The sequence below is a fragment of the Crocodylus porosus genome, unplaced genomic scaffold (assembly GCF_001723895.1).
Source record: "Crocodylus porosus isolate Cpor-Errol unplaced genomic scaffold, CroPor_comp1, whole genome shotgun sequence".
Lineage (NCBI taxonomy): Eukaryota > Metazoa > Chordata > Crocodylia > Crocodylidae > Crocodylus > Crocodylus porosus.
The window spans coordinates 91,136,556-91,149,428 of NW_017728943.1; the positions used below are offsets into that span (position 1 = coordinate 91,136,556).

General features: G+C 37.1%; 1 protein-coding gene across 10 annotated transcripts in view; it reads left to right on the top strand.

Moving 5' to 3' along the window:
• Nucleotides 1-12,873, top strand: part of CEP170 (centrosomal protein 170) — a 153,148-nt gene that overhangs the window by 25,430 nt on the left and 114,845 nt on the right. The gene's annotated exons all lie outside the window — the stretch shown is intronic.

A 12,873-nucleotide genomic window follows, 5' to 3' on the forward strand; every position in this document is an offset into this window, starting at 1 on the left:
TGCCTCCCCCACCACCCCAGCTGCATTGCCTTTCTCCTTTAAAGGAAAAAAATCCACGTTTTCCTACAGCAAATGGAAAACCTGGATTCCTGTTTATCACAACCCCATCTGTTGATGTTGTAACCCCATTTGGGGTTGTGACCTACAGTTTAGGAATAAATGACTTAAAAACACTCATTCAGAGAGAATGAGCTCTCATAGGCTGCAGCCTACTCTGTCAGATCCTGTCAGTGGACTGAGATTAAATTGCATTTCATATAAATACACGCATTGAAAAGTAATGTATGACAAATTAATTGAAATACAACTTTATATTACAATCAGGAGATTATTTGCATAATTTTGTTAAGTGTAGTAAGATAATTTTTGGAGAGGTCTTCCTGTCTATGTATTATATTATATTAGGTCCAATCTAACCATTACGTTTCACACAGTTCAGTATCTATGTATGTTGATGGGGTAATCCTTTCATTGTATAAATGTCTTCAAAATTGTTATTAGTTTCTTTAATTATTTAAATTAGTGCCCAAAGCATGGGTTTATAAAATTAATATCCCCAGCTTTTTTTACTTTATCTCAAATCGGGTAAAAATGGAAATTTTAAATTAATGACATACTTTAGTAGCTGTTAGAAAAAAACTATATTGACTATTAGACAAAAAATATAACAGAAAAGCTCTAAATTTGGCACAACAGGGAAATGGTGTAAGGAGAGAAAGTATTTACCTACCTTTAAAGATTTTGAATTATGAAAATAATGACTTCAATGGAAGTACATTTTTTTTTTTTTTTGTTCTTACAGAATCTTGTATTGCATGTGTTACTACTCAAGCGGCTTCTTTTCCTGGGCCTGATCCTGGGAAACTCTATGCATGGATTTAATGAGCTCTTTCCTAACATCTCTTCTAGATTTATTTTATATTATTCAGTACAACAATCCTTTCTTGATTTTTCTACCCCATGACACAGAATCCATGTGGCCATTAATGATGACATCAAAACCTCTATTGCAAAAATAATTTTAAATTCTTTATGTGCATTTATTCCTGTGCAGTAGTATGAATGAGCCATGAAGCTCCCATTGGGTACACTAATGACAAGCATGTGTCTGGCTTTACAGAAGATTACTGTAAAGAGGTGTAGTTTTCTGTGAGTGCATGCATTCAGTTACTTAAAAGGTGAGGGAAGAGTAGGGCGCATGCTAACAACTATATTTATAGTGTAATAGATTAACAAGCAATAGGTTGCAGTCTCTTCAGTATCCTTATGATGGACTACATTGCCATTTAATCTCATATAGTTGATGTAATAGATTTGAACTAGTATCTGAATGCAATTGTTGCTTGCACAGTAAAACCAAAATAATTCTAATAAATTTGGAAAAATAACTAGAAGTATTAGCAGAGATTATTATGGCACCCTAAGTTAGGGCACTCTTTCTTCCATTTGTAACAATATTTTATCATTTAGAGCACAGCTGTTCAACTGGCAGCATTTGAGGGGTTAATCTGTAGCCACCAGGCTCCCACTGGCCACTGCTTCCCCTATCACTCTGGGTGCTGCTGCAGCTTGGGTTTTTGGGCTTTCCCTTCCCCCTTTACCTTCTGCTTCCTGTGCCTGCCTTGGGGCACCAGGGAACAGCTTGCAGTGGTAGAGAAGCCCATGGTGCCATGCAGAGGAGGATCCCACAGCTGAACAGTTGATGTGGCGGGGGAGCCTTTTGTGGTGGTGGCCTAGGGGGATGTATGGCTTACACTATTGCAGCCTGCACAGGGTGCAGCCCCCAGCCACTTACAAGTTAGACAGCCTTGATTTAAGATGTATTGAATTTTTGACTGTATTGGAAAAAGCTGTTGAATATTAGTGTTTTAGGCTTAAATTCCTACCTCCCTCTTTGAAGCAAAGGAAGAAGTGTAACTATCTTGAATATGAACCTTGCTATAGTTACATTTTGTTACTGTGTGAGCTTGAATATTGTAATACATTCTGTATGGCTTTGCAACTTGGAACTATCAAGGAGGCAAAATCAGTGCATAATAAAATTATCTCATTTATCTCTTTTCGGATGCAGAATAGCCATCTGATGGTCATAATCCATGCTGGTGGTTGTTTCCCGAGGGAATTTATCCAAATTCAAAGCCTACATTAGTGCTACATTAGTGGTCATCTCTTTGGTGCATAGCTTTCACATTTGTGCTCAGCATAGATATTTGTGAGAGATGTCCTGGTTCAGGTGGAAGGAGTTTCTAGAAGGGTTCCCATGAGTTATCATCCAAGTCAGAGTATATGTTAGCTGCAGAATTTGTACAAGAAATAACAAGATGTAAACATAAACTAAGTTTTCTAAAATGAAATAATACAGAACAAAGTATGTAGGCTTGATGTTATGGATTTTTAAAAAATACTCATGTGGTTAGCCTGAAATCCATTTTTATTTAGGCAGGAAAATAAAATTGTTGACATTATTCTTAGTATCAAATAATCTGATACCTATAAAGAATCTAAAAAAAGTCTGTTAATTGAGATTGTTTTAATTTTTTTAAATGGCAAGTACTTTTGTGAAAAGCTGATTGTCTCCAAAATTATATATGGAAATGAGTAAAGAAAAAAATTTTTAGACCGTTGTCATGAAAAGCAGTTGAAAACATGGAAATACCTGTAGTCATTATACCTGTCTTAAAGGAGGCCAAGGACAATAAATGTTAAGTTGTCAAAATGGTTTCCCCTCTGGATTATAGATCCTTTACCACTCTCAATTGCTTCTTCAGTTTATATTGTTCTGGCTTGTAAAAATGTTATGGTACCATGGTACAAGCTATTATTCCATATTCTATAATACTTTCATCCCTATATATCAGTTTTTCTCCTCAAAAATGAATGACAACAAAGAACCTGAGCCTGATGAAGGGACTTTGATCCTGAAAGCTTTCAGAAAAGGACAGTTTTCTTGCCATTTTCCAGTTGGTCTAATAAAAGGTATCATTTTGGAACCAAGTCTTCTAGTTTTTTGTAGGTCTTTTTGTCTCAGACCAACATGTCTACCAAGTACATCCCCTGACAACAAAGAAGATTTTTTAGCTGTTAAGTAACATTTTGCTTGGAAAGTGGGTGATGTTTAGGTTTTTTTCCTTATATTTTTTTTTAGAAACAGCACTGACCTTCAAGTAATTTATCTGTATATGTCATTTAAAACTGTCTTGCAGTGCACCTCATAATAGGAAGTATCCCATATTTGTTCCCTGTAGCTACATCAAAAACAAAAATAAGGTTTTCGGACTTGCTAGAATGTTACCTATATTTTATTTCTAATTACTTGTATTAAAAATACCTGCATGGGTACCTTCATGTGGTGATGGTGAGTGATCACTGTAAATCTTAGTGATTAAAGGAAGTTGACTTTTTAATTCAACTGTATTAGAGAAATGGCTTCATTTGTAAATTTAAACAAATTATTCAGCAAAACATGGATTGAGAATTTTTACTTTTATACAAGATGAGTAATAAAAGTGGAGCAGACTCGTTTGAGGTTTTGATTCCCCCCCCCATGTTAGCTCATAGAAAATCACCAAGTTACTGATTATGTTCAGCCTTTTAGTAAGATGTTTTCAAAATATGCTGTAGCCTATGGAAGGTCACACTTTTTTGAACAAGATTAGTCTGTAAGGTGGCACCCTGCCCTGCCTTATGTCTTCTCTTGGTATGTTGCTGTTTCTGCTAGTATCTCCACCTCTGTTAACATCATATAGGAGACAGCAAAAAACTACTTTAAGTTGCCATAACTCTCAGCTATTCAGCATTCATTCTGGTTGGCTGGCTACAAATCATCTTGATGACCGGACTAATAACTGCGTATGTTTGAAGTTTCTTCCTAGTGAAACTTCTTAGCCAGTATGCTGTGGGCATGTCTACACGAGACACTGACTGCGCAGTGGTATTAGGCTGTTGCATAGTAGCATCACTTAAAAGGCGTTTCCCAGCGCTACTGTGCAGTAACTCCAGTTGCTGCGCATTTTTTTAATACTTGTATAAGGAAGTACTAAGTAAATGCACAGTAACCAGAGTTGCTTATACAAGTACTAAATAAATGTGCAGCAGTGTCTCGTGTAGATGTATCTAGCAAAATAAAACTTGCAGAAGAGTATATTGTGGAATGCATTACAAGTTTGTTGTACTAGTTGAACTCTCAAGCAAATGCTAATCATTAGACAAGTTATGCTTAATATCTTAAATGTCTCTGCATAATTTTAAATAGATTACTTGGTTTTGTTTGTTTCAGTAATAGCCACTAATTCATATAAGATGGATCTAAGCAAATGTCAGTAGTGGATAACAGAACAGCAGTGTCTGTTGCTTTCAGTTTCTCTTCTCCCCTTTATTTAATTCATCTACCTATTTACTATTTATTCACCAAAACTTTTAAATTAGTAGGCATTTCATGGCTATCAGTATTTTATAAATTAAAGATGTAAAAGAACCACCTCTTTGAAAGTTTGTCAGCCAGCAACCTCTGCTTTGTTCCCAGAATAGTAAATATTTTATTAGCTCTTTTCTGTATATAAACAAATGTTTCTATGCCATTTGAAGAAAACTAACTTAATCTTAAAATTGTTTAAGGAAAAGAGTACTGTTGAGCCGTTGCTGCTTTTTGAATTGCTCTATCTTTTTAAAGTGAAATTTAGTGTCTATAATAATATGATCTCTACTTATGTAATATGGCAATTTGTCCAATAATTTTTGAGACTGATCATCTGTGACTTAAAGATTTAAAGGTGTATGTTTGTTGCAAATGCTGTTCACTGCCAACTACCTTTTGTTTCTGTTATTCTCTGAAATACCAGTCAGTGTTAACTGTAGCTGCATCCAGATTATAAACAAGAAGAGATAAGGAGTTAGAGCCTTTTACCTAGAGGCCACTGTTTCAAATACAATGTGGACTGGACCATTGAATTTTTTTTACCTGGTAGTTTGATTGCCCTTTGTGAAATCGCTGGATGATCTTATTCCATTGTTATAGTGTGAAAATTTCTACACAGAGACTGCTATCCTCACTTGTATACAAGTGTGTGTTGGTAGAGCAACAGTGAAAAATTTGTATTTTCTAATAATTCTTAGAAATCTCTAGAGACGCATGGGAATAACTTGACAATACATAAAAACATGTCTTATTTTTAATCAGCTCTGATATTCCTGCTTAAAATAAGTTTTCTGTATTTTAGTCTTTCATGAGGATGATGGTCCATTACTTTAGCTGTGGGGGTGGGATTTGTTTTTGTCATAAGGTTGGAAACGCATGAAAATCTAGAAAAGGTTCTTCAAGAATTAAAGATCGTCTAACAGGACAATCCTTAAGTTGAACCAAGAAGCCCCACCGATTATTTTGAAAATTTTTACCATTCTTCTTTATTAGTAGATGAGACTTCAGTGATCTCTAGTGACTCAGGGCTCTTCCATCCTTTCTCTTTTCTCCTCTTTTTACAGTATAGTTACTACTTCACTGTGATGGTAAATGTTCCTTACATGGAATGTTTTCCCCATAAACAAGTCTGTGTTAATGTTGAGGATGCCCTATATTTAGAATAGAAAGAAACCTATTATCCTTTACTTGTAGGGAGCCTACAATAGAAAAACTTTCATAGGTACATAAGTGTCTTCTGTATGAGGGAGTGATGGAGCACTTTACATATTTAAGGACATCAGTGCTACCTTATGCTCACTTGGAGTTTATTCACCAGATCGTAGGAGGAAGCAGAAGTTTCAGCTTTATCCCATTCATAGGCATACTTGGCATATACCTCCTCTGTTCTCATCCTTATCTGACAGCATATTGATCCTCAGAATTGCCTGAAAGCATCAACAGTTCTCTGAGCATAAACGTTCCTCATTTATGCCTACTGATTCACCATGTGTTTCAGAGTAGGCCAGGTTTTAATAGTGTGATTCAGACATCCCCTTTTGTGCTGCCCTGCCCTTCTTCTCTCTGACAACTGTCTAGCCTTCTTCCAATCTGCATAGGTTAAAATATACTTTGGACCATGGCTTCTGAACTCTCTCATAACAGAATATACAATTTTCAGTTCACTGTCCACCCAGATCCCTCTTCTCTGCCCCTTTTTAGGGACCAAAATTCCAGTATAGCAGGAAATAATCTCCATTTGACCAATGGAGGCAGGAGAAAAAGTATTACCCACATACTAGTGGTTCTTAAACACTTGTTTGATATGAAGTGGAGCAACCTAATAACTTGCAATTTTTGTTAACCTACCCAGGACCAAAACTTATGAGAAAATCTCCATGACTTAACGTTTTCTTCTCAGAGACTTAAAGGCAGAGTGATATCAGCTCAGAGACTGTCCATCTGGGTAGGCATGATATTTATAAGAAGTCAGCTAATATTAGAGGTGCACTGATGCATCAGTTCCATACCAGATCGTCACTGATATGAGAAAATCAAGAGCATCGGCGGTCAGCTTTTTTTGGCTGATGTGGCCGATAAGTGCTGCATGCATGTACGCTGCCACAGCATGCAGGTGACCTGAAGCTCAGTGCTGGGAAGGGGAGTGGGAGGGGCTGCAGCCACCCCAAAACTTGCCATAGTCCTCTGCCCAGCCCCCGGCCCCAGCCTGCAGCAGCAGCCCACCCTGCCCTGCACACAGATCCAGGGGCACACACAGCAGTGGGTGCCGCCCCCGTGCCTCCCAGACAAACTGCGGCTGTCTCGTGCCCCACCCCAGCAGCACTTATCCCAGTGCCAGCCCCACTCCCTCCCTCACTGCAGAGGCTTTGATCTACTCTCTATGCATACACATGTCCCTTCCCTCCCCCCCCCCTTCCCTCACAACAGACTTACTAGACACCATTTTCCATGCTGTGGGCCTGCATATCGGATGATATGGCTCTTTAAAAATAGGCCATTGGTATTAGCCAAAAAAATCTGTATCGGTGCACCCCTAGCTAATGGTTCCTTTTAACCAGAAGGGAAGGGAAATTAAATATTGAAAGGTAGGAAGAAAGAATATTGCCCTACTATGAGCATTTAAAATGTTTTGAACTTACAGTTGCCCCCTACTTGGTTGATATGGAATTATGTACTTCTTTCTCAAGTCTCAGTGGATTTGTTTATTCTTATAAGTTGTATCTCTTTAGTTTCAAAATTTTAGAAAATTACTATTTAAAGAAAACTGCTTTTTTCTCTTACGTAGTGTAAGTGGGCTAGGGTCCCCACTTCCATGCAAGTGGGATTTGCCCCTTATCCAAACAATAGTTCAGAAGCAGGCTTAAGTATCTGCAACCTTGCCATGTGGCTTTGCTCCCTTGGGAGTCCCTGAACCAGTCCTCATAATAAAAAGCAATTGGTCCCAACAGCACAGTTTTTCTCCAGGTCACAGAAGAGGGCCTATTAGCTCTGGCCCTTCCTAGGGGTGAGATCTTCTGGATTTCAGTCTGCTCCCTGCCCACAAATGCCTCCTTTCCCCAGCTTGAGCTCCTTGTTTTTTTTCTCCTTTTAGGCTTTTAGTTGCCAGCTAATTGCCCACAACTAGGTCCCTACCCCAGGGCTGTTTGCCTCCCTTAAAGGGCCACACTGCCCCATTACACAGCTTTTTTATTTGGTTGGGTTTTTATTTTATTTTTTATTCTTTTGGTTTGGGTGAAATCTGAAATGCAGTTCTGTCTCTAGTTGCTCCAGTGGAAAACTTTGAAGTTGTGGTGAGATATTGTGTTTTGTTATGCATATTTTCTTATAATGCTGAGACAGTTGGCATTTTATTGTCCTTTGCTTCTGCTGTCACTTGTATATGGTCTATTTACTCTTACTATCTCCTACTAGCTTGCAGGGTATACTTTTTTTTCTTTCTTTTTTCCCACCTCCAATTTTCAATTTTCTGTTCGGCAAATGGTTAAGAGTTTATCTTTTAATGCTGGGAGCATGTTGAAATTAGTGATCCAGCATTCAACTCAATAGTACAGCACTCTAAGATGTATGTAATATAATTTTCACTCCCCAACCCACAAGAGTAATTGCTGTTTTAATTGGGAATTTTCAGTACATGCCAATATTATACAGATTTCATCCTCTATGTAGTTTATGGAAGCAGAAGCCAGGGGTACAGATGGTTTGAGGCATGTAACATTTAGTATACTGTAGAAGACTTGCATTCCTGTGTGACTGTTATACCACATGGGTTAAAAAATAAAAGCCTAATAATGCTGCCTTGTTTTATATGTATGGTTCTTTGTGCAATGTCTTCCATTCTACATTGGCAATTCTCTTGCTCTCTCAATGCAAAGAATGTGGGCAAAGCATGATAAAAACATTAAATGCCACATTCTTTATCTCCTGCTAGCCAATCATGGATGTTGTAAAAGTATTGCTAAAAACAATTCCTAAAGGAAGCACAAAGGAATTAAGTAAAGCATAAAGGAATTACATTTTAGATACATGCCTAAAAACTGTTATTTTAACAGATGTTTTATTCAAGCCTAATGATGCAGATTTGCCCTGAACTGGATTATCATATAAGGCATGCCGAATTACTTGTGTTCATGTATTTGTATTTGGAATTAAATTTCCTGGAGTACATTAATACATAAGTTTATATTTGTGCAAATACAGTATTTTTGTCTTCTAAATCAGCATGCTGAGACACCTTTGATTCCAGGGGTAGAATAAACTGTTGTCTTGAAAATAAAATATAAATAAATAAATAACATTACAGTTACAATCCTGCAGTCTGAAAATAGTGTAGTATCAATGGTGGTATAGCCAGAAGAAGAGCCAGGTTAGTGAAGGAGAAATTGTTGAACAGGAGCAAGAGAACAAGACAGAAGTTTTTAAAATCAGGTTGTAAGAAAGGAAAGTCAGTCCCAACAGAAAAGAGGAAGAGGTGTGGGTAAGTGAGCACCCAGAGCTGAGGAAGGAGTCTAAATGATAAACAAGGCAGAGAAAGACGGGATGATTGGCAGACAAAAAAAAAAGAGCATAGACCCTCAGAAGAATATGCTCTTCTGTGATTGGGATCTCCTTATTAATATAAACAAAGGCCTATTAGCAGAGCAGATTTGAAGAATGGAAGGATGCATTACTTGCTCAAAGCAAGAATATGAGAAGTAAAATTGAAAGTTCTTGATGGATATGAGGAGAAAGAATATCAATTGTCCTTCATCCCAAAACCAATTACACTAATAGATTTACCACTGAAACAGATCAAGATTGACTATATAAGGCTAGGGAAGATGCTCAAGGAAGTAAAATCTCAGGTGGAACTGGGTATTAAAGAAGGAGGGTAAATTCACTGCCAAGACAGAGATAAACTTAATACAAGGATTAGTTCTGTGAGAGGGGTTTTGGGGATATACAACCATAAGGAAGCATTCGGAAAAAAGGAATGAACTGATATCCATGTAAGTACTTGGGTTATTGGCTTTCTGAGATCAAGGCTGGCACAACAAAAGCAGCTTTCAACTACCTGAAGGGGAGTTCAAAAAGAGGATGGAGCTAAACTGTTCTCAGTAGTGGCAGATGACACAACAAGGAGCACCGGTCTCAAGTTGCAAAAAGGGAAGTTTAGGTTAGATATTAGGAAGAATTTTCTCACTAGAAAGGTAGTAAAACACTGGAACAGGTTACCCAAAGAGGTGGTGGAAGCTCCATTCTTGGAGGTTTTTAAAACCCAGCTAGACAAAGCTTTGGCTGGGATGATCTAATTGGGGATAACCCTGCTTTGAACAGGGGGTTGGACTAGATGGCCTCTGGAGGTCACTTCCAAACCTAGCTTTCTATGAGTCTATGACAAAAGAGTATCAAAAATGAAATAAGCATCTAATTTGGGCAGGACCTGGATGAGGTTGGAGAAATAACGGAGAGATTTTTGTACAACAAAATGGGGGAATTAATGATGAAGGATATGAAACTGGATGTCAGAGGTGAAAAAGGATCTTTGAAGTGTTATGAAATAGCAGTCATGATCAGAAACAGGTAATGAAAAACAAATAGAGATTATGGTGATGGGGTAGAATTCTTTCTGCTTTCGATTGTAAAGAATAAGTGATGACTTCAGATAAAGCAGAATTAGTTTATAGTCTAGGTCTAGAGAAGCATTGTGAAAGTGTTGTGATAGTGATAGAGACCCCCCAGGTCAGATTTGGGTATGGTTAGAGGTTTCTGATATTAATACCACCAGGAATTGTAACACTTTGGGAGATTTTAACATTTTGAAATGTAGAACTAAGAACATATGTTATTAATTAAACGGCCCTTATTTTATTGGACAGGCTATCCAGATATTCTCACCATATAACCAGTTAAAAGAACAAGATTTGATGCTGTTATACTTGTTTGTGGGGTTTGGGGTTTCTTTTTGTTATGAGGATATAATAGAATTGGTCATAAGAAAATAAGCTTGGATGAAATTATCTTGTTTCACTTTAAATTTAATGGAAGGATATTAAAAAAGATCTGTAATTAAAGTTCTTGTTTTCAAAAGGAAAAGCTTTGAACTGTTAAGGAACTATTTAGTAAAGTAACCTGAAGAGTTAAGGGACTCAAATGTGGAGGAGGTTTAAAATTTAAGTCAGCAGTGCAAAAGCTGTCTGGCATTTCCATCCTAAGTTTGTGGGGGGGAGGGGCAGTATGGACAGATGGACAGACTTGCCAAAAGGAGTATTAGATAGAGTTGAATAAATAACCACCTCAAAGACAGTATTAAAATAAGTAAAAAAAATAAATACAGAGAGTAGTAAAAGGAACTAATCAAAAAAGAATCCTGTCTCAGGAGTCAGAAAGTTGTATAGTTAAAATAAGAATCACCAAAGTCAAGTCGATTTACACTTTGCAAAGGATATTAAATTAATTAATAAAAGGTTAAATGCATAAAGAGAACAAGAAAAGAAATGGCAACAGTGTACATTAAGGATGGGGTAGATGGAGATAATATCAAAATGACCAAACAACTAAATAAACACTGTACAGTCTTTACTGAATACTGAAGCAGTGTTGCCCAAGGGTAAGATGTCTGATGGGAACATTATTACAGCCAAGGGGGGAGGTAAAACTCGGAGTTTAATGCACTCAGGTCAGTAAGGACTAAGGAATCTCCACCCCAGAATTCTGGAAGAATTGACACAGGAAATGCAGATATATTAGCAAGTACTTTTTAAAATAAATGTCAAGTTGGAATTAGTACTCTATGACTGGCAATTAGCAAATGTACTGTTTCTAATATTTAAGTTGGGAAGGAAGGGATATGGACAAATATGTTTAACTTCAATAGTATACAAGGCTCTAGAAAGGGTTGGTTGTGTTAATCTGAAGTCAGGCATAAGGCAGGCCAGGGTAATTTCTGAGATACTTACTCATTCAGAGGCATAAACTTTCTTAGATAACAGCCTCCATTATCATATTTTTAGCACAAATTCTGAGGGAAGGAATAATTAAAGATATTGGACATAATTAGAAAATAGGTAAAACGCAGCATGGCTTTATCAAGGGTAGATGTTTTTGCCAGATTAACTTGATATCTTCCTGTGATTACTTTTCTTCAAGAAACTTGTTCATAGATCTAACCTATTTGGACTTCAGTAAATTATTTCATGTGTCAAATAGTTACACATGAAGAAATTGTTAATGGGGATGGAAAGGATGAGGGAATTTTAAGGTGGATGAGGAACTAGCTAGACAGTGGTGACAGTGGCTTAATGCTGAAAGGGGAAATATTGAACAGGAAAATGCTGCTTCAAGAGTTCTTCAACAATCTGTCTTGGAGCCAATTTTTAACACTTTCAAGAGTGATCTTGGCACAAAAGTAGAACTGTGCTGATGATGAAATCTGGTAACAGTGCAAAGCTGGGAGGCATTCTCAATGCAGAAAATACCAGTCAGTATAGGAACAGAAACTCTTGCAAGAAGAACTGAATGACCTTTAGGACTGTAATAGTAGCGTGAGCTGTCATTTAGTAGAAGAGTACAAGGTCATACACATAAAGGCTAATAACAAGAATTTTTGCTATAAGCTAGGAGTTAATTCGGTAGAAAAGATATGGGAAGAAAAAGTCGAAAAAGTCACTGCCATAGAATGACTGACCACCTTTCCCCCTTTTCTTCCTCTCCCACATCCCAAATCAGTGTGGTGCAAGAGACAAATACAATCTCAGGATGTCAGGAGAAGAATGTCTAGTGGAGATGGGGATGCACTAAGACAATTTTATAAGGTCCCGATGAGATCTCATTGAAATACTTCTGGTTTCTTTGTATTCATGAAGAATTGATCAGACTTAAATTGGTACAGAGAAGTGCTGCTAGGAATATTAACAGATTATTTTGAGAGCAGACAGAAAGCTTGATTTGTATTTGTCCTAGCAGAAATAAGGCTTAGAGGGCATATGGTTGTTCACTATAAATATATCAAGGGCCTAAGTAACAGGGAGTGAAAAGAGCTGTTTAACTTAAAGGACAATGTTGGCCCAAGAGCATATATATGATGTAACATATATAGGTGTAAATATATATGGGTAAATAAATTTAGATTGGAAACTAGAACAAAAGAGTGAGGTCTGGATAACAACTCCTATAATAATACAGGGCAGAAAACTTAACTGGCTTTACGATGGAGCTTGACTGTGCTTATAAATGGAATTTGTATGGTGTAGTTCCCTGTAATAGCAGGGAACTGGACTTGAAGGACTGGAAGGAACCAATGAAGTTGGTTATGCTTCTTAATACAATATATGCATACTATGAAATTTACATTAACCAAGGAGAAATAGATTAATAAAAGACGTGTAAATTAATGCTTTTCTTTGTGAGTCTGAGTTTAATGCTTATTTTATGAAAGAGTCAGAAGTGTTAATACAACAAATAATTATAATTACTGTGGACTT